The following is a 15,096-nucleotide window of genomic DNA, read 5'->3' as shown; positions in this document are numbered from 1 at the left end:
TAATATTTCCCTTATTGTTGATTTTTTTCCGTGATATGTGTTTTCTGGATTTGCCGAAAAGATAAGAATATCGTGGCTGCATGTTGGAGCGGGGTGCACGTGCATGCATCCATGCATGGAAAAGACCCGAAGAAACCTGTGAGGGAGGAGCGCGGGATAGAGCCGGGCAGAGCAGCCATGCAGGGGTTGGGGGAATTTTCTTTTCTGCGTCAGGTAGTCATGGATCGCAAGAAGATTTTGGTCCTGTCGGGTAAACGTCGACAATCCGTATGTTTTAGTTGTATAGAGACTACATTACCTCCTCTAATTTTGTTCTTATAAGTCAAACTCTTCTAACTTAAAAAGAAGCTTACATAAAAGATGAAAAACATACATACATCAAATTAATTTCATTAAATTGACTATGAAATACATCTTAATAGTGTATTTATTAAGTATCGTAGATGTCACAATATTAAATTGGCCAGACTTTGAGAAATCTATGAAAAAACTAAAATAACTTATAATTTAAGACATGTGTCCTGTCGTATCATCGTATGTGGTTAGGGGCGAGTACCTTTTTTAGATAAAAAAAAGATTTGGCTTCATCTCTTGAAACCAAGATAATCAGACCAATTTTTACATGTTGAGGCACACATAAAACTAAATCGACTCAAAAACCAATCCTAACATTATTTGGCCATCTAAAAGAAGCAATGAACTGCATGACCGCTGTTTCTAGCGCCTGACAAACTTGAGAGAAACGATCCTTGATTTCATCACACCTTTGCAACAATGACCAATGGTCATAGACAGTGTGTTCCTTTGAATAAAACCTACAAAAGAGATTTGAGTCGGCATTTATCGAAAACCGTATCATTTCTTACTAGCTATAAGGTCCAACAAATGGTTGCACCACCTGTCAATAACGTCTTATTTGATCTATCCCTTTGTTTGTGTCAACTATGAAAGATATCCATTACATTTAAAAGGGGTTTGAGACACAAAACAAGATGTATCGCCCGCCACAAAGAACTGAGCATATCTATTCCGAAACACAAATTAGGTCTTGTGTTGAATCATATGGTCTAACTTTAGACTACTTGAGGTCTTGAGGTTCTAAACAAGAAGTCAAAAAATTAATGTTGTCAAAAGTTTAGCAAACCATCACAAAAAAAAATAGACTATCCAAACAAGATCTTAGAAACCAAGGTGTTTATAGCTGAGGGCACCATGTGAACAAACCGTGAAAGATATGAAAGACTAGGACAAGAACCAGTAGAAGAGATATAAAGCCTTTGAAGTAACATCATCCTCGAGAAAGTAGCTATATACGCGTAAAATCGTGGAAGCAGCTGCATAAAAATCCGACCTTGTGAAGCTTCAACGCATCCCTGTCGGGACGTAACATGCGCGTCAACGCATTCTTTCTTTCGACGACCATCGTCTACACAAGCAGACAATCGCAAGTTGCTAAGACATGATGCTGATGAAATGGGCATTTCACTGCTCAGGCTAGGTTTAGTTCGTGAAATTTGAGAATTTGGCTACTGTAGAACTTTTGTTTTTATTTGTCAATTAGTGTTTAATCATGGACTAATTAGGATTAAAATGTTCGTTTCGTGATTTTCAACCAAACTGTACAATTAGTTTTTTTTATCTATATTTAATACTCCATACACGTATCACAAGATTTGATATGATGGCTAGCACTTTTTGAGAAACTCAGGCCCTCAGAACTTCAGAAGCTTCGTCGGAAGATAAGTCACAGCACGTGGAGACAGGACCGGACCTGTGTTGTCTACCCCAGGCAGTCAAACGTTCTCTCTCTCTAGAAACAAAAACCCTGTTCGCTTGATGGTATAGAAACGATCAAGCGAACGGGTGAAAAGAGTTAAAGCCAGACGCGTCGGATATCCAGAGAACCCAGCCCGAGGCGACGAGGCAAGCGCGTGCGCCGCCTCGCGACGTGCAGAGACTCCACCCCTCTGTGTGTGGTGCAAACTGCAGAAGCGACCGCGTGATCGTGATTGCATCCTCACCCGGCAACCACACACAACACCGTCAGCCGTCAGCCGTCACCCCTCGCGCGCGTCGTGGCCTCGTGCGTCGTGGGGGTTGCGCGCGACCGCGACGGCACGTAACCCGCCCGGTGAGGCGGCGACTACCACGTGCCGTCTGCGCCGCGCCAGACTCGTGGGTTGCCCCGCCCGGCGCGGCGGCGCCCACCCGTGTGAGTGATCCCAAAGGCGCAGCACTTTTCAGGTTGCTTCCACGGACGTGGTGCGTATCTTCCGCGGCGGCAAGCTAAGCAACTGCTGCCGATAGCGTAATAGCTAAACTAGGGGCAACCAGAGCAGGTAGTAGATAGAATAGAACTGACCGATCAGCAGCTGTGGATTATTCAGCTTGCGGGTCGGAGTTTCCGGGTCGTTTCCTTCTCCAACTTCGTTTGACGCTTGTCCTGCAAAACTTGCCAGCCTAACGCAGCATTAAATACCTGTTTTTTCTTCGGATCACCATCAATCAGTCGTTGAAGGTAGGTTAGGTATAAGACGAAAGAGTATTACCCTTAGTGATTACAAGTGATTTAATAGCACATCTAAATTCTAGGTTCGACTGAGTGAATTCAAGCTGGTCAAAAAAAAAAAAAATCCTAGCGTCGTCGGTTAACTAAAGTTTGAGGTTTTCTTCGCCAGCAAAATTAAGTTTTTATAGCTTAATATCAATACATGTCGGTTGCTAAGCTTAGGACATGTTTTTTATACCATAGATTAATTGTAAGCTAGCTAATTTGGCTTAAATTAGTCTTAGTCGTCCAAACAAGAGGTCTAATAGACGGGCTAATATTTTAGCCAAGTCTCCAACTAATTGGTAGAGCAAGTATAATAGTAGGCTGTAAGCCAACTAAATGCTGAGGTAGAGGAGAGAGGGGAGGAGAGAGAGGAGAAGCGGGCTGTAAGCTTACAGCCGGTTTGGGCACAAGAACCAAGAAAGTCTGTGAGAGAGACAAGTGGGCCATGTATTAACTGTAAAGAGCTAACTACTATATGAGTGGGCTGAGAGAAGACTGCAAGAAACCTTACAGCCAACAAGCCGGCTGTATTATTAGCCTTGCTCTTAGCCAACTAGCTAGTCTAACATAGTTAATTTAAGCTAATTTTTAGCTAACTAGACATGTGTATCAACTATTACTCTGTTCGTTTGGCTGATAAGTCATGACTGAAAGTACCATTGACTGATTTATTGTGAGAGAAAAATACTATTTATTGATAAAAAAATATGACTTATAAGTCGAGGCATGTCCCTGGTAGGACCCTAGCAGAAGAGGCAAGCATTGACCTAGCGACTTCATAAATGATAGGTTCACTCCACCACGTTATCTAGTTTCTTACGAGCTAAGTATACGCGCGTAGTCTCTCTTTCCGGTGGTATTGCTGTATCTTTGAATGTGTACGCAGTGCCGTATCGGACACCCTCGTGACTGATTCGTCTATCTATATATATCAGCGCTTCAGCAGTATGGCAATAAAACAAAAATATGTCCACCGTACGATTGCAGTCATTCTCTTGGACAATTATAAAAAGCGTGCTGCTGATGTACTAGTTGTATAATACTCCTCTTTTGAAAAAAAAAGTAGTACACGGAGTGTTTTGGACTGCTCCACAAATTCCATCATGGAGCAGCTCTAAAAAAAAAACTGAAGTTTATAGAGCATCTCTTTAGGTGCTCTCACAATTCCACCTATTTTTTTCGAATAGAATATGTGGAGCTAAAACCATTTAGCTAAAAACATAAAGTGAAGCTAAAAAATATGGAACAGAGCAGTGCCAAACACCCTACTCCTGTACGTGAGCCCTTGACGACAATTGCTTTGGTACTCAAGATGACGTCAAACGGCCAATGCAACTGCAAGTAGGGGGGTAGTTTCCTGATCAACAAAAAGAACAATGCTCCTACTTGCCATACTTTATTTTATAAGATTGTACATTGACCGAAATTAAATAGGTCGACAGACTTTAAGACTAATATAATACTGCAGACACAAAGACTTGCCTCAATACCGGCCCAAGTCGTCTCTGAATGATTATACATTAGCCAATCACCCTATCGGGTTGCACTAGCAAATAATGTACGACTTCTCACATGTCACCAATAGATGACTTTATGGCTGAGATTTATGCAATAACCACGTCTCTCTTCTGGTACCTCTTCGAATCGGACTTTGCGTGGCTAGATACGTGTTGTTCGGGGATATTGAATTTGGATCATTGCTACCTTTAGATTGAAGACGTGATTTTGTGTTGGAAATAGATTATTGAAAACATGTAGATGATAATAGTAAGATGTGGACAAGGAAGAGTGATATGTCATCTGTCGGCTCAGTCCTTCGGATATGCTCATAGGGATATGTCTTGTGTACGTGTGTTGATATGGGTGAGTGCACGTGCGTGTTGTGGGCGTCTAAAAAATTACATGTAAAAAGGTAAAGACGAATAATTATTTCAACGTTAGATATATAAACATAGATACTTCTCTACGAATCCACAAAGACATGGCAGCCGGCCAGTGAATGAAATATTACTACGAAAAATGGTCGCAGATTGAGTGAGCGCTAATAAGACATGTAGCACATGCATGATGGATCAACCGGATACTTAAAAGGATCCGATGCCATGCAAATACGCAATCATGGAATCATGTGAAAGATCAACATGGGACAGGATGAGTACACTTTGCGAGGGAATCATGACAAATTCCCAAGGATCATGTCTCTCAATGGATGCTAGCTACTAATCCAACTCTCCGTGACCAGAAAATACACAATAATTTGCTGAAAGACGGTAGCCGTGATGCATTAAGATCCGTGCTTTCCACGCAACCGTTGTCCTACATACAGGATGGAAAAAGTTTCGTTTCTCTGCACGTGTTATACGCAGCGGAGCGGCCCCGCCACGCGGGGCTGCAGGTCCACGAGAGCTTCCTCCTTCTCTTTCTCCAACTGGTGTGGCCCCACCCAGAGGCCAGAACCCTATGACCGCTGTTTCTAGCGCCTGACAAACTTGAGAGAAACGATCCTTGATTTCATCACACCTTTGCAACAATGACCAATGGTCATAGACAGTGTGTTCCTTTGAATAAAACCTACAAAAGAGATTTGAGTCGGCATTTATCGAAAACCAGTATCATTTCTTACTAGCTATAAGGTCCAACAAATGGTTGCACCACCTGTCAATAAACGTCTTATTTGATCTATCCCTTTGTTTGTGTCAACTATGAAAGATATCCATTACATTTAAAAGGGGTTTGAGACACAAAACAAGATGTATCGCCCGCCACAAAGAACTGAGCATATCTATTCCGAAACACAAATTAGGTCTTGTGTTGAATCATATGGTCTAACTTTAGACTACTTGAGGTCTTGAGGTTCTAAACAAGAAGTCAAAAAATTAATGTTGTCAAAAGTTTAGCAAACCATCACAAAAAAAATAGACTATCCAAACAAGACCTTAGAGACCAAGGCTGTTTATAGCTGAGGGCACCATGTGAACAAACCGTGAAAGATATGAAAGACTAGGACAAGAACCAGTAGAAGAGATATAAAGCCTTTGAAGTAACATCATCCTCGAGAAAGTAGCTATATACGCGTAAAATCGTGGAAGCAGCTGCATAAAAATCCGACCTTGTGAAGCTTCAACGCATCCCTGTCGGGACGTAACATGCGCGTCAACGCATTCTTTCTTTCGACGACCATCAGTCTACACAAGCAGACAATCGCAAGTTGCTAAGACATGATGCTGATGAAATGGGCATTTCACTGCTCAGGCTAGGTTTAGTTCGTGAAATTTGAGAATTTGGCCTACTGTAGAACTTTCGTTTTTATTTGTCAATTAGTGTTTAATCATGGACTAATTAGGATTAAAATGTTCGTCTTCGTGATTTTCAACCAAACTGTACAATTAGTTTTTTTTTATCTATATTAATACTCCATACACGTATCACAAGATTTGATATGATGGCTAGCACTTTTTGAGAAACTCAGGCCCTCAAAACTTCAGAAGCTTCGTCGGAAGATAAGTCACAGCACGTGGAGACAGGACCGGACCTGTGTTGTCTACCTCAGGCAGTCAAACGTTCTCTCTCTCTAGAAACAAAAACCCTGTTCGCTTGATGGTATAGAAACGATCAAGCGAACGGGTGAAAAGAGTTAAAGCCAGACGCGTCGGATATCCAGAGAACCCAGCCCGAGGCGACGAGGCAAGCGCGTGCGCCGCCTCGTGACGTGCAGAGACTCCACCCCTCTGTCTGTGGTGCAAACTGCAGAAGCGACCGCGTGATCGTGATTGCATCCTCACCCGGCAACCACACACAACACCGTCAGCCGTCAGCCCGTCGCCCCTCGCGCGCGTCGTGGCCTCGTGCGTCGTGGGGGTTGCGCGCGACCGCGACGGCACGTAACCCGCCCGGTGAGGCGGCGACTACCACGTGCCGTCTGCGCCGCGCCACCGTTGCCCGCCCGGCGCGGCGGCGCCCACCCGTGTGAGTGATCCCAAAGGCGCAGCACTTTTCAGGTTGCTTCCACGGACGTGGTGCGTATCTCCCGCGGCAGGCAAGCTAAGCAACTGCTGCCGATAGCGTAATAGCTAAACTAGGGGCAACCAGAGCAGGTAGTAGATAGAATAGAACTGACCGATCAGCAGCTGTGGATTATTCAGCTTGCGGGTCGGAGTTTCCGGGTCGTTTCCTTCTCCAACTTCGTTTGACGCTTGTCCTGCAAAACTTGCCAGCCTAACGCAGCATTAAATACCTGTTTTTTCTTCAGATCACCATCAATCAGTCGTTGAAGGTAGGTTAGGTATAAGACGAAAGAGTATTAGCCCTTAGTGATTACAAGTGATTTAATAGCACATCTAAATTCTAGGTTCGACTGAGTGAATTCAAGCTGGTCAAAAAAAAAAAAATCCTAGCGTCGTCGGTTAACTAAAGTTTGAGGTTTTCTTCGCCAGCAAAATTAAGTTTTTATAGCTTAATATCAATACATGTCGGTTGCTAAGCTTAGGACATGTTTTTTATACCATAGATTAATTGTAAGCTAGCTAATTTGGCTTAAATTAGTCTTAGTCGTCCAAACAAGAGGTCTAATAGACGGGCTAATATTTTAGCCAAGTCTCCAACTAATTGGTAGAGCAAGTATAATAGTAGGCTGTAAGCCAACTAAATGCTGAGGTAGAGGAGAGAGGGGAGGAGAGAGAGGAGAAGCGGGCTGTAAGCTTACAGCCGGTTTGGGCACAAGAACCAAGAAAGTCTGTGAGAGAGACAAGTGGGCCATGTATTAACTGTAAAGAGCTAACTACTATATGAGTGGGCTGAGAGAAGACTGCAAGAAACCTTACAGCCAACAAGCCGGCTGTATTATTAGCCTTGCTCTTAGCCAACTAGCTAGTCTAACATAGTTAATTTAAGCTAATTTTTAGCTAACTAGACATGTGTATCAACTATTACTCTGTTCGTTTGGCTGATAAGTCATGACTGACTTATAAGTTGAGGCCATGTTTAGATTGCAAAAAATTTCAACCCGATGAATAGTAGCACTTTCGTCTTATTTGGTAAATATTGTCCAATCGTGGACCAACTAAGCTCAAAAGATTCATCTCATGATTTCCAACTAAACTGTGCAATTAGTTATTTTTTTACCTATATTTAATGCTCCATGCAAGTGGCTAAAAATTGATGTGATAGAGAGAGTGAAAAAACTTGGAATTTGGAGGTGATCTAAACAAGGCCTGATCCATGTCCATGGTAGGACCCTAGCAGAAGAGGCAAGCATTGACCTAGCGACTTCATAAATGATAGGTTCACTCCACCACGTTATCTAGTTTCTTACGAGCTAAGTATACGCGCGTAGTCTCTCTTTCCGGTGGTATTGCTGTATCTTTGAATGTGTACGCAGTGCCGTATCGGACACCCTCGTGACTGATTCGTCTATCTATATCAGCGCTTCAGCAGTATGGCAATAAAATAAAAATATGTCCACCGTACGATTGCAGTCATTCTCTTGGACAATTATAAAAAGCGTGCTGCTGATGTACTAGTAGTATAATACTCCTCTTTTGAAAAAAAAGTAGTATATGGAGTGTTTTGGACTGCTCCATAAATTCCACCATGGAGCAGCTCTAAAAAAAAACTGGAGTTTATGGAGCATCTCTTTAGGTGCTCTCACAATTCCACCAATTTTCCTCGAACAGAGTACGTGGAGCTGAAACTATTTAGCTAAAAATATAGAGCGAAGTTAAAAAAACGTGGTCCCAAACACCCTACTCCTATACGTGAGCCCTTGACGACAATTGCTTTGGTACTCAAGATGACGTCAAACGGCCAATGCAACTGCAAGTAGGGGGGTAGTTTCCTGATCAACAAAAAGAACAATGCTCCTACTTTCCATACTTTATTTTATAAGATTGTACATTGACCTAAATTAAATAGGTCGACAGACTTTAAGACTAATATAATACTGCAGACACAGAGACTTGCCTCAATACCGGCCCAAGTCGTCTCTGAATGATTATACATTAGCCAATCACCTTATCGGGTTGCACTAGCAAATAATGTACAACTTCTCACATGTCACCAATAGATGACTTTATGGCTGAGATTTATGCAATAACCACGTCTCTCTTCTGGTACCTCTTCAAATCAGACTTTGCGTGGCTAGATACGTGTTGTTCGGGGTTCTCATATTGAATTTGGATCATTGCTACCTTTAGATTGAAGACGTGATTTTGTGTTGGAAATAGATTATTGAAAACATGTAGATGATAATAGTAAGATCTGGACAAGGAAGAGTGATATGTTATCTGTCGGCTCAGTCCTTCGGATATGCTCATAGGGATATGACTTGTGTACGCGTGTTGATATGGGATAATGTGCGTGCGTGTTATTGGCGTCTAAAAGATTACATGTAAAAAGGTAAAGACGAATAATTATTTCAACATTAGATATATAAACATAGATACTTCTCTACGAATCCACAAAGACATGGCAGCCGGCCAGTGAATGAAATATTACTACGAAAAATGGTCGCAGATTGAGTGAGCGCCAATAAGACATGTAGCACATGCATGATGGATCAACCGGATACTTAAAAGGATCCGATGCCATGCAAATACGCAATCATGGAATCATGTGAAAGATCAACATGGGACAGGTTGAGTACACTTTGCGAGGGAATCATGACAAATTCCCAAGGATCATGTCTCTCAATGGATGCTAGCTACTAATCCAACTCTCCGTGACCAGAAAATACACAAGAATTTGCTGAAAGACGGTAGCCGTGATGCATTAAGATCCGTGCTTTCCACGCAACCGTTGTCCTACATACAGGATGGAAAAAGTTTCGTTTCTCTGCACGTGTTATACGCAGCGGAGCGGCCCCGCCACGCTGGGCTGCAGGTCCACGAGAGCTTCGTCCTTCTCTTTCTCCAACTAGTGTGGCTGGCCCCACCCAGAGGCCAGAACCCTACGTCATATATTAACCCCGATTTGTCCAGCCCGTGATCTCCCCGGTGAAAACAACCTCTCACAAAAGTCTTGCGAGTTCCAACTCGGTAGCCAACCAGCTCAGCAGCGCGGCTTCGCCTGTGCCTCAGTCAAATCCAAACGTGACGGTCGCCGGACTCCGGAGGAAGGAGACCCGAAGCTCACCTCCCCTCGCCTCTCCTTACGATCTCGCGAGTCGCGAGGCGGCGGCCGACGTCGCGTAGACGCTTTCGCACATCTGGTCTCCTTCGCCGCCGCCTATACTCCTGCAGAACTAGTCCCAGGGAGGGCGGTTGCTGCTTCTTCGTGTTCCTTCACCCGCCGCACGCGGGATCCAAAATTTGACCGAGCGGCCAACCACACACCGAGAGCCAGCCATGGGGCAAAACAGCTCGCGAGACGGGAGCAGCCACGGGCGGCGCCAGCCCTCCTTACAGCAGCAGCCGTCGGCGCAGTGGGGTGCCGGAGGAGCGTACTACGCCCAGGACCCGCGCGCCGGCTACTACGGCGCGCCGCCGCCACAACAGGGAGGAGGGTACGCCGCGCCGTACCCGCCCCCGGCGTACCAGCCCGCCGCCGCTGCTCCGGCGCCGCAGGCCGCGAAGCCGCGGCAGCTGGACCGGCGGTACTCGCGGATTGCCGACGACTACCACTCGGTTGATCAGGTACGCGTGCGATTGCTATGTCATTGGTAATTCGTAGCGAGGTCTTGGATCTTAGTTACAGTGGAAGCAGTGAATCGGCTCGATTTGAACTCCCCGTTCGCTTACGCCTGTGGATCTATGGGTCCTAGTTTCCTTACTTGCTACGAAGTTTAGGGAACATGACCGATCTGTGCTTCGTAGTTTCTCAATCTGCAGTCGATTAAAATTTCAAAGGAGATTTAAGATGACGATGTGGGGCTCTGCAAATTCTGATATAGAACATGGTGGTTCTATTTGTTAGTCAACCATCAACTACTGTTCATGAATCATGAAGGATTCATGCACACGAAAGTAGATGCTGTGCAGGGTCAGTGCTCACAGCTCATTGGAAGAATAGACAATATTTTTTGTAAGGTTGGCAACTTGGCAATATTGAAGGCATTTGTGTAGTTGTGTTAGGTTAGAGTTGCTCGGTTGGCCACATTTCAGTTATGCTTCCCCTGGACTATCTTTCTGAAGACCAAATCTTTCCCTTTTGCAGGTTACTGATGCTCTAGCTCAAGCAGGACTTGAATCATCAAATCTTATTGTTGGCATTGATTTCACAAAGAGCAATGAGTGGACAGGTTAGCATTTATTAACTGTTTGTTTGTTTCATTGCCTTACAGTTTGATGAAATGCCTCGCTTCCTGATGCTAATGATTTTTTTCCTTCTATCAGGCAAATTCTCTTTCCATGGACGTAGTCTACATCACATTAGCAACGCACCAAATCCCTATGAACAAGCCATCTCAATTATTGGGCGAACACTATCGAAATTTGACGAAGATAATTTGATTCCATGTTTTGGATTTGGAGATGGTAATGGTTTCATTCACGGTTGACTGTTTCTTACACTATTTGATAGTGTCTCTAAATCCTAATTCACCATGCACTTTTTTCTTTCAGCATCAACACATGATCAAGACGTCTTCTGTTTCTCTCCTGACGATAGACCTTGCAATGGATTCGAAGAAGCTCTCGATCGTTATCGGGAACTTGTACCACATTTGCGCTTAGCTGGTAAGCTGCTATACCTTGTTCATCCATTTAATTGGATTGTTCATATGTTCCATCTTCTGTTTACACTAATTCTTAACAGGGCCAACATCCTTTGCACCAATTATTGAGATGGCTATGACCATTGTGGAGCAAAGTGGCGGGCAATACCACGTCCTATTGATAATTGCAGATGGGCAGGTACCATGTTAACTCTTCTTGTTGGGATGTTATGCAACTAATTTGATGGCTGTGAATACTCTATCCTTTTTTAAGTCATTTTTTTTTCTTACCTGTATATTGCCATTACCCAAATCTAGCATGTCGATACATGCAACAATGAAATAGGATTTTGTTGTTATATGAAATAAAGCATTTATAGTACATAATATCTGTTTGAAATGTGTTCTATCTGATTCCTTTCACTTGTAGTCTCCCTTTTCCCCTTAGTCTACTATGAATCCTTTAGTCAGTAGCGAGTAGTGACAATAGCAACCTTTGGCTGAATAATTCACATTTGCTGTTATTGTATAATTCGTTGGTGTATTGCTTGGCTGAATAGTTCTCTCTTGTTAATCTGTATATTACTCAGGTTACGAGGAGTGTAGATACTGCATCTGGACAGCTGAGTTCGCAAGAGCAAAAGACTGTTGATGCCATTGTGAAGGCCAGGTAACACCCACATAAATGTGCTTCATTACCTTGTTTCAAAATACTCTTACTGAAATGGTGTCTTGACATTTACTTACAGCTATGACATCATCATGTTTCATAATTTTCCTGGCCTCCTGTGTCAGAAACACTTCTGATTGTTTCAGCTTGTCTTTTGTCTGCAGTGAATTGCCTTTGTCCATTGTGTTAGTAGGAGTTGGTGATGGCCCCTGGGACATGATGAAGGAATTTGATGACAACATTCCTGCTCGAGCTTTTGACAATTTCCAAGTAAGTCGACATGGAACCTATACCTAATAGCTCATGTCTGCGAGATTGATGTCATTAAACATGTTTGCGTTTTTTGTATGATGAATTCTTTTTCCCTAACATTGAGAATTTATTGCTTGTCTAGTTTGTAAATTTCTCGGAGATAATGTCCAAGAACATGGCACAATCAAGGAAAGAGGCTGCATTTGCTCTTTCAGCATTGATGGAGATACCACAACAGTATAAAGCAACCGTGGAATTAGGAATTTTAGGGTATGTTTTCTTTCCCTGAATCATATCCTCATTCTTGCTTTGATTATTTGTTCATTCTAATTGCCTACTGACTTGTCTCAATGTGCTGCAAGCAGTCGCCGCTCTTTCAAGTCTCCTGACAGAGTTCCTCTGCCTCCCCCTACTGGAAGTTATGATGCTTATTCCTATTCATCTAAAAGCTTTAGTAAACCAACCACCTACCCGCAGAGCTCTTCATCCGCATCACCCTATCCTCACTATGAAACTCCACATACAGCCACCCCAGCCGCACCTTCAGTCCACTTATGACAACCAGGTACAACTTCATGTGCCCTGACAAAATAATTTATTCTGCTTGATCTCTGAGTTTATGTGTATCCTAGAGGTATCTGTGCATCATTTGTCTCTGACCATCAACATTTATCTGCCTTCTAGGTCTGTCCTATCTGCCTTGTGAACCCCAAAGACATGGCGTTTGGCTGTGGACACCAGGTGAATCTCCTACCTCTCTCTCTTTCTTGTGTTACAGTTGATCTACACCTTTTTTTATGAGGACTAGTATGCCTGTGCTGTTTTTCTTAAGATGCCAAGATAGATTAAGTGCCTTGTTGGACGAGTCATATTCAGTTGTGGAAGTGTGTTGAAACGTCAGCTTCATATACTTATCTAACAAAGGATATTCTTTGCAGACTTGCTGTGACTGCGGACAGAGTCTCGAGTCGTGCCCAATCTGTCGCAATCCCATCACTACAAGGATAAAGCTATACTAGCAAGTAGTGGTTTGGATCATTGCCAATGGGTGGTATACTGGAGCCACCCTGCGTCACACTGGAGGATCGGGACAGCATGTACCATTTGCAATCGGAACGCTGGAACGGCACTCCATATATCGATTGGATCTAAGGATTGCAGGGAAAGCATGGATCGATTGGAGCCGAGGATTGCAGGGCTGTTGATCCATCGCTCAGGGTTGTCCCAGTATTCATATCCACCAGGAATGATCCGAATTGCAGCTTGCCAAAAAGAAAAAAAAAAGAGAAGAAAAAGAGAGGAAAACACAAAAGTGGTGGTGTGGTGGATCAGACAATTGCGTGTAGGGCACTGACCCGCAACTCCAGCTTGGTGCCTTGGTTACTAACCTGCAACTCTATAGTTGTATTGTACATGCCGAAATTCTCCCCTGTCTAGACTTCTGACGTCAGATCTAGAGGATTCTTTATTTGTGCCCGTGCTTTTAGTTTCGTCCGAGATATGTTGATTTGTTCTTTGCTTGCAATTGTGTAAAAAAATAAAACCGTATTTTTTTGGTGAATTAAAAAAAATTATGCTTGGTATGGTGTGTCCCGAGTCTTGCTCGGGCAGCCTCGCCTATGTTTGAGCGCGCGGTTATCATGGGTGCTAATTTGAATTCTTACTTGATATGTTAGTGCTTCTGAGCGTGTTTGAAAAAAAGATTTGAGAGTTTGATCTCGATACGCCTGTCAGCTGGCGTGAATTTATTGCACGACTACGGCTACGACCTGGCAATGGCATGGGGGCACTGCGTGGTTTTCAGAGGCGAGGGCACTGCGGGTTGGGAAACACCAGTCTCTTTGAACCCGGTTCGTTGCAGAGCGTTGTTCAGTGTTCTGCGACTCCGCGTCACGTGCGTGACCCTCCCAACGGGCGAAACCACGATAGCAATTCCCTACCCGTGCTCCTAGCGCCCGGATTCGGGGGCGCGTCTGGACGCTCCTCGGACCCGTCCGAGTGTCCCGCCCCCCACGCCCCCCACGCATGAAGCCACACCCGACTCGTTTCGATACCGATCAAAACAACGGAGCACCTAGCGCCCGCTGCCCCACGGAAACAGTAGACTCCTTCTGTCCCGCCGCGTCCCGTCCCCCCGCCATCCTGTCGCGCCACCCATCCCCCACCGCGCTCACGCTAGGTGCGTTGCATCCTTACCGCGCTCCCATCAGAAGTATTACTTGTTTGCAACATCAAACAAAAGCGCAATGCGAGATGCAACAACAGAACAAGTCTACTACAACATCAGAACAAAGCGACTGCAACGACAGAACAAAGCTACTGCAATACGAGATGCAAGATCAGAAAAAAAACTAATGGAACAAAGAAATATTACTTGTTGCAACACCATAACAAGGCTACTGCAATAAAACAGAACAAAAAGCAAATGCGAGAAAAGCATCATCAGGAAAAAAGACTAATGCAACAAAGAAAAATTACTTGTTGCAACAGCAAAACAAAGCTACTGCAACAACAAAGAAACAAAGCGCAATGCGAGATGCAACATCAGAAAAAAGACTAATGCAACAAAGAAAAATTACTTGTTGCAACAGCAAAACAACGCTACTGCAACAACAAGAAACAAAGCGCAATGCGAGTTGCAACATCAGGAAAAAACTAATGCAACTAAAGAAAAATTACTTCGTGCAACAGCAAAAACAAGGCTACTGCTAACAGAGTTCGCCGGAAACCCTAGCCACCGCCGCGTCCCTCAGATCCAGATCCATAGGAGGAGGAGGAGGAGAGCTAGATCCAAAGGAGGAGGTGAAGAAGGAGATGAGGAGGGCTCAGATCTAGACCTACCTCGCCGGAGTCGCCACCCTCGCCCTCGTCTTCAGTGGGGTCGCATGGAGGTCACGAGATGGAGGGAGAGAGGGAGGGAGCGGCAGCGGCGGCGACCTGACGCAGGTGCAGCGGTCCGTCTCGGCGCGGCCT

The 15,096-nt window shown here is 44.2% G+C and overlaps 1 pseudogene; it reads left to right on the top strand.

Annotated features, from left to right (window-relative positions):
• Positions 1–9,753: 9,753 nt before the first annotated feature.
• LOC136453833 (E3 ubiquitin-protein ligase RGLG2-like) lies at positions 9,754–13,701 on the top strand (annotated as a pseudogene).
• Positions 13,702–15,096: the final 1,395 nt, after the last annotated feature.

This window comes from Miscanthus floridulus, chromosome 5 (genome assembly GCF_019320115.1).
Source record: "Miscanthus floridulus cultivar M001 chromosome 5, ASM1932011v1, whole genome shotgun sequence".
In the NCBI taxonomy this organism is placed as follows: domain Eukaryota; kingdom Viridiplantae; phylum Streptophyta; class Magnoliopsida; order Poales; family Poaceae; genus Miscanthus; species Miscanthus floridulus.
Note: the sequence above shows the minus strand (reverse complement) of the source record. Positions and strands in the feature narration are given on the sequence as shown.